This window comes from Megascapheus bottae, chromosome 2 (genome assembly GCF_031878675.1).
Source record: "Megascapheus bottae isolate mThoBot1 chromosome 2, mThoBot2.hap1, whole genome shotgun sequence".
NCBI lineage: Eukaryota > Metazoa > Chordata > Mammalia > Rodentia > Geomyidae > Megascapheus > Megascapheus bottae.
In genome coordinates this window covers 47,535,970-47,554,117 of record NC_143510.1, presented here as the reverse complement: position 1 = coordinate 47,554,117, position 18,148 = coordinate 47,535,970, and the positions used below count along the sequence as shown (strand labels likewise).

The window sequence follows — 18,148 nt, the reverse complement described above, 5'->3', positions numbered from 1 at the left end:
ACTCCAGGCTAGTGCTCTGTCACTTTAACCACAGCTCCACATTCAGCCTTTTGTTTGTTTGTTTTGGTCATTAATTGGAGATAAGAATCTCACAGACTTTTTTGGGGGGAGGGGGGTGGGGGTCCAGGAGCTTGAACTTGGCCTGGGCACTGTCCCTGAGTTCCTCAGCTCAAGGCTACTGCCCTACCCCTACTTGGGCATTGTCCAGGAGCTCTTCAGCTTCAGACTACTGCCCTACCCTACCCTTGGGCCAAGCCTCACTTCCCATTTTCTAGAGGTTGATTGGAGATTGGAGTCTCAGGTCCTTTGGTGCCCGAGCAGGCTTTGAATCTTGGTCCTCAGATCTCGGATCTTAGCCTCCTTAGTAGCTAAGATTACAGGCGTGAGCCACCATGCCCAGCTTCAAAGACTTTCTTAACCTGGGCTGACTTTGAACCATGATGCTCAGATTATAGACATAAGCATGTAGCACCTGGGTAGATTTTTTAACTTTTCATCTTAAGTTTAGAGATATAGACATAGTGACATGATTTTTACTTATTGAAAGAGATTTTCAGATGTGAGCCACAGCATCTGTTTTAATCTTAGCTACTTGGGAGGCTGAGATCTGAGCATGGTGGTTCAAAGCCAGACTGGGCACAAAAAAATCCAGAGCCTCTTATCTCTAATTAACTGCTAGAAAACCAGAAGTGGTGCTGTGGTTCTAGTGGTTAGCTTTGAGCTGACAAAACCCAGTTCCTTGACCAAGAACATTTTGGAGATGATGAGACTAAGGTTTAAGGGATTTTTCTAATGTTATTCTAATAACATTATTATTATTATAATGAGTTTACTATGTCACCTGGAGCTTTAAGGAGTCTTGGGGCAGAGTAGGCTAAGCTGAGACCCAGGCTGCAGCTTCTGGCCAAGCCCTTAGAATTTCAACCTAAAGTTGAAGACTGAAATATTTTCAAATCCCTGGTCTATAGTCTTCCTTTCTTTCTTTTTTAAGTTTTATTTTAATTAATTAATTAATTAATTGTTTTGCCAATCCTATAGCTTGAACTTAGAGTTTGGGCATTGTCCCTGAGCTTCTTTTGCTCAAGGCTAGCATTCTACAACTTGAGTCACAGCACCATTTCTGGCTTTTTCTGCTACTGAGGAATTGAACCAGGGCTTGCTTCACGCATGCTAGGCAAGCACTCGACCACTAAGCCACCTTCCTAGCCACCCTCTGCCCCCCCCCCCCTTTTTTTTTTTGCAAGTCCTGGAGCTTTAACTCAGGGCCAGGACACTCTCCCTAAGCTTCTTTTGCTCAAGGCTAGCACTCTACCATTTGCCAGCACTATTTCCAGCTTTTTCTCTTTATGTGGTTCTGAGGAATAGAACCCAAAGCTTCATGCTTGCTGGGCAGGCACTCTGCCACTAAGCCACATTTCCAGCCCTGGTCTAAAGTTTTCTATCTGTGTGACTATAAGCTTATCTGACTTTTCTGAACCTTAATTTCTTCCTATATGAAACGATAGTAATATTTGCTTCATGATATTGTAAAGATTAATAGCAAATGAAATAATCTGAGCACTGGTCTCTCACATCTGTAATCCTAGCTACTAAGGAGTCTGAGGATCAAGGTTTGAAGCTAGCCAATATAGACAAATTCCAGAGAATCTTATCTCCAATTAGCCAGCAAAAAGCCAGAAGTGTGGGCTGGGAGTTTGGCCTAGTGGTAGAGTGTTTGCCTAGCATGCACGAAGACCTGGGTTTGAATCTTCCGGTACCACATACATAGAAATAGTTGGAAGAGGTGTTGTGGCTCAAGTGGCAGAAATCTAGCCTTGAGAAAGCCCCAGTACAAAGGCTTATGTTGCAGTGTGGCTCAAACTTTAACTTAATTCTGACATAGTCTCTGGGTGGTAGTTGTTTGAGTCTGTTTCTGCTTTCTTGTTCTGGCTAATAACCCTAGGTGCAAGCTAGAAATTAATTCCCAGAACTGTTTTTGCCCTGAAATCAAAGACACATCATTTCATTGGTGTCCACAGGAGAGATTCAACTTCCATAGATGATCTTAATCTTTTATTTTATTAAGTCCTGTGGCTTGAACTCAGGGCCTGGGCACTGTCACTGGACTTTCTCAAGGCTAGCACTCAATCACTTTAGCCACAACACCACTTTCTGTGTATGTAGTACTGAGGAATTGAACCCAGGGCTTTGTCCCTGCTAGGCAAGCACTCTACCACTAGGCCACACTCCTAGGACAATGATCATAATCTTTTAAAGTGTCCACACGCAACTGGAAAGCACTAGACCTACTAGGAACGTAATCCTAAACAGTGACTTTCTCTTAATGATGGATCGTCACATTCTGTCACCCTCCTTATTGCATTGTGCACTGGAGGGAATATTAATGAGCAGTCAGGGCTGGAGGCCCTACAAGAGGGCTGCAGGCTCTTATCTATATAGTAAAACACCATTTCTGTTTGGAAAGAATATTAATGAGATCTGGTTAAGAATCAGACACCAAGAAAGAACAGCTGCTTAGATAAGTGATTTTAATTGTATAAGAAGTTACACATGGGGCCTGAAGTTTGGCCTAGTGGTTAAAGTGCTTGCCTAGCATGCACGAAGACCCAGGTTCGATTCCACGGTACCACATATATAGAAAAAAGCCGGAAGTGGTGCTGAGGCTCAAGTGGTAGAGCTCTAGGCTTGAGAGTCCAAGGACAGTGCTCAGGCCCTGAGCTCAAGCCCAGAACTGGCAAAAAAAAAAAAAAAAAGAAGTTACACATGATATTTAGTTTGTGTGCAATTAGAAGAAGGAATTATGTTGTAGAGGTAATAATTTATAAACCGCATTAACAAATATATACAGTTTCATAAAGGAAATACGTAGAGTGGTCAAAACACATTTTTTTTTTTTTGCCAGTCCTGGGTTTGAGCTCAGGGCCTGCGCCCTATCCTTGGACTTTCTCAAGGCTAGAGCTCTACCACTTGAGCCACAGCACCACTTCTGGCTTTTTGCTACGTATGTGGTACTGAGGAATCGAACCCTGGTCTTCGTGCATGCTAGGCAAGCACTCTACCACTAGGCCAAACTCCCGGCCAAAACACATTTTTTTTTTTTGCCAGTCCTGAGGCTTGAATTCAGGGTCTGGGCACTGCCTTTGGACACTTTTTGCTAAAGGTTAGTGCTCTGCCACTTGAGCCACAGTGACATTTCTGGTTTTTTCTGTATATGTGGTACCAAGGAATAGAACCCAGGGCTTTGTGCATGTTAGGTGAGCACTCTACCAGTAGACTGCTCCTGGTCTTCCCCCCCACCCCTGCATACACATTTTATTTTATTTTATTTGGCCAGTTGTGGGGCTTGAACTCAGGACCTGAGTACTGTCCTTGGACATTTCTCAAGGCCAAAGCTCTACGACTTAAGCCACAGCACCACTAGCAAGCTTTTTTTCTATGTATGTGGTACCAAGGAATTGAACCCAGGTCTTCGTGCATGCTAGACAAGCACTCTACCACTAGGCCAAATTCCCGGCCTGTTTTATTTTATTTTTTTATTTAGTTATTTTGTTGTGGGTCATGGGGCTTGAACTCCACCTGGGTGATGTCCTTGAGCTCTACAGCTCAAGGCTACTGCCCTACCCTTGAGCCAAGCCCCATTTTCTGTTTTCTAGAGGTTAATTGGAGATAAGAGTCTCAGGTCCTTTTGTCCTGGACTGGCTTTGTACCTTGATCCTCAGATCTCAGCCTCCTAAATAGCTAGGATTACAGGCCTGAGTCTCAGCCTCATGAGCCACCACACCTGGCTCCAATACACATTTTTAAAGAACTTCAAAATCCATTATGACTAAAGGAATAAAATTAACAAATTATTACACTTTCTCTTTTACCATATTATAAGAAATATATTTAAATTGGTGTAATTTCCTCAAACACAAATTTGGGGTGTGTCTATTAAAATTTTGAATGAATAGGCCTTTTGAACTAGAAATGCTTCTTCCTTTCTTTCATTTTTTGGTCAGTCCTAGGGACTGGACTCAGGGCCTGAGCATTATCCTTGGTCTTTTTCTTCAAGGGTAGCACTCTGCCACTTGAGCCACAGCACCACTCCCAGCTTTTCTATGTATGTGGCACCAGGGAATCAAATCTGGGTCTTCATGCATGCTAGGCAAGTACTCTACCACTACGCCAAACTCACAGCCTCTCCCTTCCTCTCCCTCCTCTCCTCTCCCTCCCCTCCCCTCCCCTCTCTTCCCCTCCCCTCCCTTCCCCTTCTCTCCCCTTCCCTTTCTTCTCTATCTCTGCTTGCTTGCTTCCATTCTTTTCTCTTCTTTCTTTCTTTCTTTCTTTCTTTCTTTCTTTCTTTCTCTTTCTTCTTTTCTTCCTTTCTCTCTTCCTTTCTCTCTTTCTCTCTTTCTCTCTCTCTCTCTCTCTCTCTCTCTCTCTCTCTCTCTCTCTCTCTCTCTCTTCTCTTTCTCTCTTCTCTCTTCTTCTCTTCTCCTCTTCTTTCTCTCTCTCTCTCTCTCTCTCTCTCTCTCTCTTTCTTTCTTTCTTTCTTTCTTTCTTTCTTTCTTTCTTTCTTTCTTTCTTTCTTTCTTTCTTTCTTTCTTTCTTTCTTTCTTCACCAGTCTTGGAGCTTGAACTCAGGGCCTGAGTATTGTCCTTGGGCTTTCTGAAGGCTAGTACTCTATCATTTGAGCCATGGCACCACTTCCAGCCTTTTCTGTGTTTGTAGTGCTTTGTGCATGCTAGGCAATCACACTACTTCTAGTCTTCCATCCCAGCCTAGAAATGTTACTTTCTATGAGCACACCATAGCTGTTTGCTTACTGTACAAGTATATAGATCATGTAGACATCATAAAAGTGTATTCATTGTAGTCCTTCCCTTTCTCCCTCCGTGTTTGTGAGTGTTTGTGTGTGTGTGTGTGTGTGTGTGTGTGTGTGTGTGTGCACGTGCTAGAGCTTAAACTTAAGGCTTTGAATTCTCTCTCATCTTCTTGCTCATGGCTGGTGCTCTACTACTCCTCTGATCCTTCATTGCAGTCTTGTTCATAATAATGAAGAATCCAAAGCAATGTAAATAGTAGCTGTTCTTTAACAGGGACTTGGTTCAGTAAGTTCTAAAGCATTAGATGCTAGGCATCAATAGTTCATGCCTGTAATCCTACTTCTCAGGAGGCTGAGATCTGAGGATCACAGTTCAAAGCCAGCCATGCAGGAAAGTCCATGAGACTTTTTTTTTTAATATTTGGGCTAATGTATAGAGGGGTTACAGTAGTTACATCCATCTGGTAGTGGGTGCATTACTTCTCGCATATTGATACCCCTTCTCATGTTTTTGTCCCGGTTTCCCTCACCCATATTTTTTTTTGCCAGTCCTGGGCTTGAGCTGAGGGCCTGAGCACTGTCCTTGGACTTTCTCAAGGCTAGAGCTCTACCACTTGAGCCTCAGCACCACTTCCCGCTTTTTTCTATGTATGTGGTACCGAGGAATCGAACCCGGGACTTCATGCATGCTAGGCAAGCACTCTACCACTAGGCCAAACTCCCAGCCCCCGATTCACCCATTTTCTTTTCCCTCCTTCCCTTCCCTATTTCAAATAAATAAACATATATACAATATACCAAGTCAGATACAGTAAGCTATGTTATTTCTTTTTTTTTTTTTTGCCAGTCCTGGGCTTAAGCTCAGGGCCTGAGCACTGTCCTTGGATTTTTCTCAAAGCTAGAACCCTACCACTTGAGCCTCAGCACCACTTCTGGCTTTTTCTAAGTATGTGGTACCAAGGAATCGAACCCTGGTCTTCATGCATGCTAGGCAAGCACTCTACCACTAGGCCAAACTCCTGGCCCCTCCTATGTTATTTCTTTTTTCTTTTTTTCCCTATGGCTAATCTTGTAGTCCTGTATCTGACTTAGCTTACCAGGAATTTCTCTTGCTCTAAAACTAGTGCTCTATATAGAGCACTAGTTTTGAGCAAGGAAACTCAGCTAAAGCTAAGTTCAAGCCCCAGGACTGGCAAGGAAAAAAAATTACTGGTTAAGTAGTTAAGTGGTTAAAGTTAAGTAGTTTTATGTGCTGATATAAGAATATATTAGAAAGAAAATGAATAATTGCTGAGAAGCACATTAACATAAAGCCATTGTAGTTAAAAAGATGTACATATGTATGTGATATGTGTTAAATTCTGTATCAGTTTTCGCACCTATAAAATAGATATCATAATGATATATATCTATAAAGATAATATTAGTAGAGCTCTTAGAACAATGTCTGACACATAGTACTATGTATTTTATAGTGTTATCATTATATGTGGAACATAACAAAGTTTATACTCTGTATTGGGAAAGTTACTTTGAGAAATGAAATTGGCTTGAGGGAAGAGGCAGACAAGAGCATAAAGAGACTTCTATTTCCTATGTTGTATATTTCTACATAAATGGACATGATGAGTAGGCCCATCCTTTGACAGTCACTCTGGCGAGGAAACCTAGACAATGAACAAAATGGCAGCTCTGACTTTGTACACCTGTTGAGACCTGTAGAAATGAGGTTCTCCAAAGGGAATGAGGTTCTCCAAAGGGAATGAGGTAGAAGAAAGGTAGAAGTGTGGAAGGGAGATAGAAAGAATTTCAAGATAGATCCATCATGGAGGCTGATTAATAGATTCTATCATGACTACTGACCTATTGGCCTAAGTATATATTTAAATTTGTGTGTGTGTGTGTGTGTGTGCCAGTTCTGTGAGCCACCGCACTCAGTACTTTTTCTATTTTTTAAACAGTGAACATATTGTAGTGAATTATAAAGAGGCTAAATTTAGTAAAGCACTGGTGGCCAACACCTGTAATCCTTGCTACTCAGGAGGCTGGGATAGGAAGATATGGATTCAAAGCCAGCCTGCCCAGTAAAGTCTTGGAGACTCTTATCTCCAATTAGCCACCAGAAAACCAGAAGTGGTGCTGTGGCTCAAGTGGTAGAGTACTAGCCTTAAGCTGAAGAGCCCAGGGGCAGTGCCCAGGCCCAGGGGTAGAGCAGTAGCCTTGAGCTGAAGAGCTCAAGGATAGTGTCCAGGACCAGAGTTCAAGCCCCAGGACTGGAAAGAACAAAAAAAAATGTGTTAGGGGGCTGGAATCGTAGCCTAGATGTAAAATGCTCACCTAACCATTCACAAAGCTCAGAGCCTGAAAACTGTCCTTGGATTTTATCAAGGCTAGAGCGCTGGGCTGGGAGTTTTGCCTAGCATATAGAAAGACCTGGGTTCAATTCCTCAGCACTAAATATATAGAAAAAACAAAAAAACCTGAAAGTGGTACTGTTGCTCAAGTGGTAGACCCAGGATCGATTCCTCCATACCACATACATAGAAAAAAGCCAGAAATGGTGCTGTGGCTCAAGTGGTTGAGCTCTACCCTTGAGAAAGCACAATAACAGTGCTCAGGCCCTGAGTTCAAGCCACGGGACTAGCAAAAAAAAACCCAAAAAACAAAAAACAAAAAAATAAAGCAAATAACGGAAGGAAGTAAGGAAGGGAGGGAGGGAGGGACAGAGGGAAGAAAAGAAAAATAATTTACATTTCTATCTAACTTACATATATGTAAATAACTGAAACAGCTTCTTTCAGGAGACACAGGAGACAAAAGCTGGAGCTGTAGGCCAACCTGGACTACACAGTAAAGCCCTGTCCTCAAAGCAAAACAAAAGCTTTTCTTTTTTTTTTTTTTTTTGCCAGTCCTGGGGCTTGAACTCAGGGCCTGGGCACTGCTCTTTAGCTTTCTCAAGGCTAGCACTTTACTACCAGTTAAGCCGCAGTACCACTTGTAGCTTTTTCTGTGTATGTGGTATCAAGGATTCGAACCCAGGCTTTTATGTATATGCAAGTACTATACCACTAAGCCATACTCCTGGCCTAAAACAAAAGCTTTATAAAAGAATATTTAAGCTAGGCACTGCTGGCTCATACCTGTAATCCTAACTACTCATGAGGATTGCCATTCAAAGTCCGTTAGGGCAAGAAAGTCCCAGAGAGAGACTCAACTCCAATAAACTACTAAAAAGAAAAAACAAAAAAAAAGAGGCTCAAGGACAGTGCCTAGGCCCTGAGTTCAAACCCCAAGATAGTGTGTACACACACACACACACACACATATATACAAATATACATATTTGTATATGCAGTCTGACATTGCCTGATGCTTTCTATTGTTTTTCTGTTGAAACAAACTGGCTAGGTTGTTGCTCAGTGGTAGAGTTCTTGTCTAACACGTGGGAGGCCTGGGTTCAATACATAGTGCTGCAAAAACAAAGACAAAACAAAACATTCTGGTTCTGACTACTGAAATTGATTTCACAACTCAGGAATTGTAACCTGCAGTTAAAAATAAAACACTAGACTATTGTAACTTCTTCATCTTAAACAAGAAGACAAAGTCTAGATAGGTGTTTTGTTTGGAGTCCTATGGCTAATTATTGGCAAGGTTAAGATCAGAGGCCAAATCTCTTGCCTCCCTGCTTAAACTTCATCTTAATAGAGTATAGCTGCCTTCATGATCATGGATTTTTTTCCTCAAGACTAGTTCTCTACTACTTGACCCACAGCACCACTTCCAGCTTTTCTTTTCTTTCTTTCTTTTTTTTTTTTTTTTTTTGCCAGTCCTTGGCTTGAGCTCAGGGCCTGAGCACCATCATTGGACTTTCTCAAGCTTAGAGCTCTATCACTTGAGCCTCAGCACCACTTCTGGCTTTTTTCTATGTATGTAGTACTGAGGAATTGAACCCGGGTCTTTGTGCATGCCACATAAGCACTCTACCACAAGCCCTGGGGCTTGAACTCAGGACCTGAGCACTGTCCTTGGGTTTTCTTAAGGCTAGAGCTTTATCAATTGAGCCACCCATCATTTCCAGTTTTTTGTGTATGTGGTACCAAGGAATCGAACCCTGGTCTTCATGCATGCTGGACTAGCACTCTACCACTAGGGCAAAATCCCTTCTCTTACAGGCTACTTTTAAAGGTAGCAATTTTTTCTTTCTTTCTTTCCTTCTTTCCTTCCTTCCTTCCTTCCTTCCTTCCTTCCTTCCTTCCTTCCTTTCTTTCATTTTTTTGCTAGTCCTTGGCCTTGAATTCAGGACCTAGGCACTGTCCCTGAGCTTCATTTGCTCAAAGCCACTCTACCACTTGAGCTGCAGCACCATTTCTGGATTTTTCTGTTCCTGTGGTACTGAGGAATCTATCCCAAGAGTTCATGCATGTTGGATAAGTACTCTACTGCTAAGCCACATTCGCAGCCCATGGGAGCAGATTTTCTTACACAGGAAAATTTGAATGTTAACAGAAAATTCAAAGTAGAATATCTAAAATATTTTATGTTGCTCTTTTCCTATGTTTCATAGACTGCATATAGCGTTTAACCCTCTATTTCAGTGCTTTTCTTTATTTAATGGAGAAGCCTGCCTAGTCACTTTACAGTTGTTGCTAAATGAGGTCTTTTTGGGCACTTTTCCAAACCAGATGAATCAGAATCATGAGATATGACCTGGAAACCATTTTTTTTGTTTTTATGTTTTTGTTTTGTTGATTTGGTTTGGTACTGGGACATGAACTCAGGTGCTTTGTACTTGCTAGATAGGCATTGTACTACTTGAGAGTCAATCCTTTAACCCTTTTTGCTCTGTTCCCCACTCCCTCCCCGCCCCCCAAGTCCTGGGGCCTTAACTCAGAGACTGAGCACTGTCCTTGGGCTTTCTCAAGGCTAGAGCTCTCTATATCCTTTGATCCACAACACCATTACCAGCTCTTTCTTTCTTTTTTTTTTTTTTGGTTGGTTGTAGGCCTTGAACTCTGGGCCTGGGCATTGTCCCTGATCTCATCACCTCAAGGCTACTACCCTACCTCTGGAGCCACAGCGCCACTTCCACTTTTCTAGTAGTTAATTGGAGATAAGAGTTTTGAGTACTTTAGTGCCCAGGCTGGCTTTGAACCATGATCCTCAGACTCAGCCTCCTGAGTAGTTAGGATTATAGGCCTGAGCCACTGAACCTAGCAACTACCAGCTTTTTCTATTTATGTAGTACCCAGGAATGGAACCCAGGTCTTTGTGCATGCTACGCAAGCACTCTACCACTAAATGTAACAGGGGATTGGTTTCTAGAGTGCTTGCCTACGAGGTTCTATCCTCAGTACACACAAAAAAAGAAAAACATCTAGTCAGAATGTTGACAGTGTTGGGGTTTTTAGTCCTTCGTCCCTCCCAACCCCCAAGAGGGATAGAGAGAACACACCCCGACCAGGACGAGCCAAGAAAGGAAAGGGTCCACTGACGGCCCCCCAGCCCTCCCTCTTCGGAGGACAATCAGACGTGTCAGGGAGACCCGTCAATGCAGGAACTCGGTTATTGAGGAAGTACATTTAGCTAATATAGGATGCAGAAGCCAATAAACACAAAGATGGGCAGGGCAGGGGGAGGTAGGTAAAGAATGGGAATCAGGTGCTGTCTGAGAGGGTGGAAGTGTTCGAGGCCAATCCCAGAGGTAGCCTTACTTTACATCACAAACCACAGCCAAGCCTTCCAACCAGGTGACAGGCAGATTGGGTCCTAAAACCGGGAAATGAGCACTGGGCCACGAGGTAGGCCTCCTTTTCTACAGCATAGGTTTCCATTTCCCTGATGGGACGTGCCCCACAGACACATTTATTTTTCTCCAGACATAGAAAGGGGAAACAATGTAGTTGAGACTGTTAACTTTTTCTATCTTTTATCCTTGGAATGGTACAGTGTGACTTAGCAAGGGTAAAGGTTTATAAATGCTTAGTGAAAATTGCTTTGAAAAATCACTTATCCCATGATTCTTTGGTGAACAATTTCCAAAAATGTAATTCCCTTTCAATCATATAATCTCTTTTTTATTGTTCTTGCCTGGATTTTAGTGTTTGTTTTTTGTTTTTTGGTTTTTTTTTTTGCCAGTCCTGGGCTTGAGCTCAGGGCCTGAGCACTGTCCTTGGACTTTCTCAAGGCTAGAGCTCTACCACTTGAGCCTCAGCACCATTTCTGGCTTTTTTCTATGTATGTGGTACCGAGGAATCGAACCCGGGTCTTCATGCATGCTAGGCAAGCACTTTAACCACTAGGCCAAACTCCCGGCCCCTAGTGTTTGTTTTTTTTTCTTTTGTTTTTGGTGGTAATAGGATTTGAATTCAGGGTTTTGCATTTGTTGAGCCAGGGCTCTACTATTTTGAGCAGTACTTCGATTTTAGTTTTTCTTTTTTTTGCCAGTCCTGGAGCTTGAACTCAGCCTGGGTACTGTCCCAAGCTTTTTCTTTCTTAAGGCCTAGTGTGTTCTACCACTTGAGCCACAGTGCCACTTCCAGCTTTTTCTGTGTATGTGATACTAAGGAATTGAGCTTCATGCATGCTAGGCACACACTCTACCACTAAGCCACAGTCCCACATTAATGATCCATGGATTGTAGTGTTGTTTTTCTTTTCTTCTTCTTCTTCTTTTTTGTCAGTTATAGGGCTTTGACTCCAGACCTGGGCCCTGTCCCTGAGCTCTTCAGCTCAAGGCTACAGCCCTACCCTTAGAGCCACAGCTCTACTTCCTATTTTCTAGTGATTAATTGGAGGTAAGAGTCTCACGTTCTTTAGTGCCTGGGCTGGTTTTGAACCTCGATCCTCGAATCTCAGTCTTCTGAGTAGCTAGGATTACAGGCATGAGCCACCACATTTGGCTTTACATGTAGTGATTTTTTTGTTTATTTTGTTTTTGCCAGTCCTGGGCCTTGAACTCAGGGCCTGAGCACTGTCGGCTTTCTCAAGGCTTGAGCTCTACCGCTTGAGCCACAGCACCACTTTCGGCTTTTTTCTATGTATGTGGTGCCGAGTAATCAAACCTAGGTCTTCATGCATGCTAGGCAAGCACTCTACCACTAGGCCATACTCCTGGCCCACATGTAGTGTTTTTTAAAGACACATTTTTTTTTTTTTTTGCCAGTCCTGGGACTTGAACTCAGGCACTGTCCTTGGACTACCGCTTAAGCCACAGCACTGCTCTACCACTTGAGCCACAGCAGCACTCTGGCTTCCCTTTCTTTTTATTGTATTGTTTTATTTATTTATTTTCCTGATCATGGGGTTTGTACTCTTAGCCTGGATGTTGTCCCTGAGCTCTTCAGCTCAAGGCTACCACCCTACCCCTTGAGCCACGCCCCACTTCCAGTTTTCTAGTGGTTAATTGGAGATAAGATTCTCACCCACTTTCTGCCTGGCCTGGCTTTGAACTGTAGTCCTCAGACCTGAGTAGCTAGGATTATAGACATGAGCCCCCGCCCCCCAGCTCACTTCTGGTTTTTCTGTGTAGGTGGTATCAAGGAATCAAACCTGGATCTTTATATATGCTAGGCAAGCACTCTACCACTAGGCCAAACTTCTGGTCCTCCACAAATAATTACTTATTTCTTTATTTTTATTTTTGCCAATCCTGGGGCTTGAACTCAGGGGCTGAGCACTGTCTTTGGATTTTCTCAAGGCTAGAGATCTACCACTTGAACCACAGCACCACTTCTGGGTTTTTCTATGTATATGGTACCAAGAAATTGAACCTGGGTCTTCGTGCATGGTAGGCAAACACTCTACTATTAGGCCAAACTCCCAATCACCCCCACAAAATAATTTTGAATGGTTATTTTATTTTATTATTTTTAAGGATCATATGTTGTTGAAGGGATCACAGATTACTAAAGTGATTTTGTCTTTGGAAAACATCTACATTTTTGTTGACTACTTGGAATTTGGTCAATGTTCCAATTGTCTACACATTTGCTTCTACAGATCACTGGCTTAAGCTTATTCAAAATTAGTGGCAATGATTATTGCAACGTGTCTTCAGTTTCTAAATACTAAAATAGTGAGCCTTTTAAGCACTGAGATTTAAATTCAGAGTTGCTCTACTGCTTTAACCATGCTTCCAGCTCTTTTTACTCTCATTTCTTTTGAGACAGGATTTCATTATTTGTCTGAGGTGGCCTGGAGGATGATCCTCCTATTTCACACTTTGGCAGTTGCTGGAATGACAAGCATGCTCCATCACCACCCTATAGAGACTGGATCTCATGCACTTTTTTTTTTGCCCAGGAGCAGAAATCCTCCGTATCAGATCTTAGCCTTCAACATAGCTGAGATGACCAGCACACAACACACCACCACACTCAACTATTTCAACTATTGGTTGAGCTGGAAGTGGTGCTGTGGCTAAAGTGGCAGAGAACTAGATGTCCAAGGACAGTGCCCAGGTCCTGAGTTAAAGCCCTAGGCCTGGCAACACACACACACACACACACACGCACACAGACACACACAGGCACACACAGACACGAACAACTATTGGTTGAGAAGCCCAGAGTTGAAGCCCCAGGACTGGCAAAAAAAGAAAAAAAAAAGAAAAGAAAGAAAGAAAGATAAAGGTGGAAAAGCTTCTAACAAAGCTGGAATAATGAAAACAGCATTGAGACTGCAGGTAGAGGACCCTTTATTCAAAATGCTTTGGATTAGAGCTATTTCAAATATTATTTGATTTATTTGCATCAATTTAATGACATATCTTGAGGATGGGACCCAAGTTTTAACATGAAACATTTATATTTCATATGCACTTCATACATATATCCTGAAAGAATGTTACACAGTACTGTTAGTTTGCCTGCGTTTAGTGTTTCAACTGCAACTTGTCACTTGAGCTCAGTTGTGGAATTTTCCACTTGCGGAATCATGTAAGCACTCAAAAATTTTGGACTTTGAATCATTTGTCACTGCTGATTTTTGGATTAGGGATGTGCAATTTGTCTTTGTAACTAAGGAATGAATAAAAAATACCTATGAGTCTATGCTAATAAAAATAAATTGCAACTCATGTAAATATAAAATTATTTGAAAATATGATGTTTAAAGGGCTTGGATGTGTCTCAAGTAGTATAGGTGCCTGCCTAGCAAATAGGAGGCACTGAGTTCAAAACCCAATACAACAACAACAACAAAAAAGCATTAGAAAGGCTAAAAATAGTGAGTTCAAGATCATCTTGGATGGCATAAACCCCGTCTCCAAAAAAAAAATTGGAAAACTATCTTCCAAAATATTTTCAACTGTGAATTTTGAATACAAAATAGTAAACTTAAACTAAAATAAATGCAACTTATGTTCTAAAAGAAAAGCATGGGGACTGTATCATATTTCATAGGGCTTTTATTTAAGGGAAAAATTTCTTTTGTTTCTTGAAAGTTTGTTTGTCTGTTTTGGGATTTTTTTTTTCCCCTTGCGATATTAAAAGTTGAAACCAGAGTCTTGTCTTGCTCATACTAAGTGTTGTAGCTTTTTTTTTTTTTTTTTAATTTTGAGGCAGTGTTTTACGAAATTGCTCAATCTGCCTTGAATTTTCATCCTCTTTCTTCAGCCTGAGTGCCTGGTATCATAGCTAAGATTTAGGAGAAAGCGAAACTATACCGTGAAATTGTGGATGTTAGTTCTTTTAATTCATTGTTTCTTTTTACCTTTTAATATTGAAGTTGAGATGTGTTGATGGTAGAATAACTGTATAGTTCTACAACTTTTTCCTTAAGAATTATATTTTCTCTTAAGTGCGAAGGTATGTTTGTAGGATGTGTTTTCATTTTGTAAGTCTGTGTGTTAAGACATCTATTGCTTGCTCAAGTAATCTTGTCAGGAAAGTTGGGGGAGGAAAAAAGAAAGGAAAGAACAAAGTCAGGGTTTTATGAGGACATGTTTTTATCATTAGTGGCATTGGGGAGAGCTGATTGTGGTGATTCTTATTTGCTTTTGTCCCCACCTGGTCTCTAAGGGACAATTCCCTTGGTCAGGTGAGCCTGTAAATGAATTTATTAGACTTGTTTCCTGGAGCAGCTATTGACCTCAACTTAAGCAATACCTGGAAGAAGTAGATAACTTGGTCCAGATTTTCTAGTGAGTCACTGCTCAACTGCAAGGACCTTTGTCCTAGAGATCTTTATCTCCAGGCCCCCAACAGCATCCACAAGACAGTTAAATTGTACTACCTTAAGTTATCTGGACTAAGTAAAGGACTGAACTGAGAGTTAAAAACTCTACCTCTAATACGAACTACTAGTTATTTGGGAGGAATTACTGGAGCTTTTTGTGTCCCAGTGCCCTTACTGAATAAAAAGAGACTTGGTTACTTAATTTTTAAGCTTCTCTTATCTCCCATGTGTCTAACACTGAAGTCATTATCCTTCTTATCAAACTGCCCCACCCCCATCTTGATGTAGGTCTTGGGCTTGAACTGAGGGCCTGGGCACTCTCTTTGAGCTCTTTTGCTAGGCTATCACTGAGCCATAGCTACACCCACAACTTTTATTTATTTATTTATTTATTTATTTGTTTATTTATTTATTTATTTATTTATTTTTGTGGGTTATGGGGCTTGAAATCTAGGCCTAGGCGTTGACCCTGAGCTCTTCAGCTCAAGGCTATTGCCCTACCCCTGGAGTCACAGCACCACTTCCAGTTTTCTAGTGATTAATTGGAGCTAAGAGTCCCACCATCTTTACTGCCTGGGCTGGCTTTGAACTGCAATCCTCAGATCTCAGCCTCCTGAGTTGCTAGGATTACAGGCATGAGTCACCTCACCTAGCTACACTCACAACTTTTTGTGTGTGATTAATTGAATATAAGAGTCTCATGGGCTTTCCTGGGCTCAGTTTCCTTAATAGCTAGGATTACAGGTGTAATCCTACACAAGTGCCTGGCTATTCCCTTTTGTATGTATTCCATTATTACTCAGTATACCTACTAGTATCTGAGGCTAAAAATCTTTTAAGAATTTTTACTTAAGTTTTTTTTGCCTACAAGTTGTAAAAAGATTCCGTTGTGATATTTCTAGATTTATATACAATGCATCTCATCAGTCTGGTCTCCCTTGTTCCTCTTTTCCCTTTTCTTAAAACAATTTCAACAGATTTCATTGTTTTTATTTTTGTCTATTTTTTGCCAGTCCTGGGGCTTTATCTCAGGCCCTGAGCATTTCCTTGGGCTTTCTCAAGGACAGTGCTCTACCACTTGAGCCATGGTACCACTTGTGACTTTTTCTATGTATGTAGTACCAAGGAATCAAACCTGGGTCTTTGTGCATAGTAGTCAAGCACTCCACCACTAGACCAAACTCCCAGCCTGGTGTTTTTTTTTTTTTTTTAAATGATTATTATGGGACTTGAACTTAGGGCCTGTGTCCCTGACAGCTTTTTAGCTCAAGACTGGTACTGTAGCACTTGAGCCATAGCTTCACTTCAAGTAGACTTTCCTATGTGAGCTGGCTTTGAACTGCAGTCCTCAGATCTCAGCTTTCTGAGTAGGTAAGATTACAGGCATGAGCCACCAGTGCCTGGCAAGTGTAGAGTTTTAATTTTTTTTTTTTCTTGAAACTCTTGGAGCTTGAACTCAGGGCCTGGGCACTGTCCTTGGACACTTTTGCTCAAGGCTAGTGCTCTGCCACTTGAGCCACAACCCTCAAGCATTTGGTGCTTTTCTGAGTATATGGTAGTTTTTCTGAGTATATGGTACTGCGGAATCAAACCTATGGCCTCGTGCATGCTAGGTGAGCACTCTACCACTAAGATACACTCCCCGATCTAAGTGTAAAGTTTTATCCTCTGAATTTTAAGTAGGCTATGCGTTCCTAGGTGCTAAAAGGTTTTGAAAAAAATAAGCATTCCGGGGCTGGGAGCGTGGCTTAGTGGTAGAGTGCTTGCCTTGCAAACATGAAGCCCTGGGTAACACATACACAAAAAAAGCCAGAAGTGGTGCTATGGCTGTAGTGGCAGAGCACTAGCCTTGAGCAAACCATGTCCAATGACAGTGCCCAGGCCCTTAGTTCAAGCCCTAGGTCTGAAAAAAATAAAATAAAAGTAAGCATTCCAATAAAATCTAATGCTAATATATCATACTTTTTTTTTTTTGTCAGTAGTCTGAGCACTGCCCATAAGCTTCTTTTGCTCAAAGCTAGCACTTTACCACTTGAGTCATAGGACCACTTACGGCTTTTTGTGAGTATGTGGTACCCAGAAATTGAACCCAGGTCTTCATGCATGCTAGGCAAGCACTCTACCACTAGGTCAAACTCCTGGTCCTATATCATATTTTAAATATCATTCAGACTACTATATGTTCAGTGCTTTGAACATATGATCTCCTAATAAAACCCTTAGAAAGACAGGTATTGCCCTCATTTTCAGTGGCAGAAACTATAACTAAAAAATAAATTGCTTTTTTTTTTTTTTCCTTTTTCTTACTTTCTTTTTTTTTTTGTTGGTCTTGGGGCTTGATCTCTTGGCTGAACCCATCACTCACAACTTTTTTGCGTGTGCGGGGTGGTCATGGGGCTTGAACTCTGGGCCTTAGTGCTATCCCTGAGCTCTTTTAGATCAAGGCTACCGCCCTACCCCTTGAGCCACAGCCCCACTTCCTGTTTTCTAGTGGTTAATTGGAGATAAGTGTCTCATAGGCGGCGCTGGGAGTTTGGCCTAGTGGTAGAGTGCTTGCCTAGCATGCACGAAAACCCAGGTTTAATTACTTGGTTCCACATGTATAGAAAAAAGCTGGAGGTGGTGCTGAGCCTCAAGTGGTAGATCTCTAGCCTTCAGAAAGTCCGAGGACAGTGCTCAGGCCCTGAGCCCAGCCCAGGACTGGCAAAGAAAAAAAAAAAAGTCTCATAGACTTTAGTGCCCAGGCTGGCTTTGAACCACAATCCTCAGATCTCAGCCTCCTGAGTAGCTAGGATTACAGGCATGAGCCACCACACCTGGCTATAAATTATATGATTTTTTTTGTTGGGAAAAAAAAATCACTTAATTGGGGCTGGGAGTTTGGCCTAGTGGTGGAATGCTTGCTTAGCATGCACAATGATCCGGCTTCAACTCCTCAGTCAGTACCACCTATATAGAAAAACCTGAAAGTGGTATTATGGTTCAAGTCGTAGAGCTCTAGCCTTGAGAAAACCCAAGGACAGTGCCCAGGCCCTGAGTTCAAGCCCCAAAACTGGCAAAAAAAAAATCACTTAATTCATTAATTATATTTAGTTAGCATTGCTAGAGCTTGAATCTAAAGCCTTACCCATAGTAGGAATTCTACTACTAAGCCCCATTTC

General features: G+C 41.8%; 1 protein-coding gene across 2 annotated transcripts in view; it reads left to right on the top strand.

The window, feature by feature from the left end:
* Positions 1 to 18,148, top strand: part of Lima1 (LIM domain and actin binding 1) — a 106,940-nt gene that overhangs the window by 15,655 nt on the left and 73,137 nt on the right. The window lies entirely within an intron of this gene.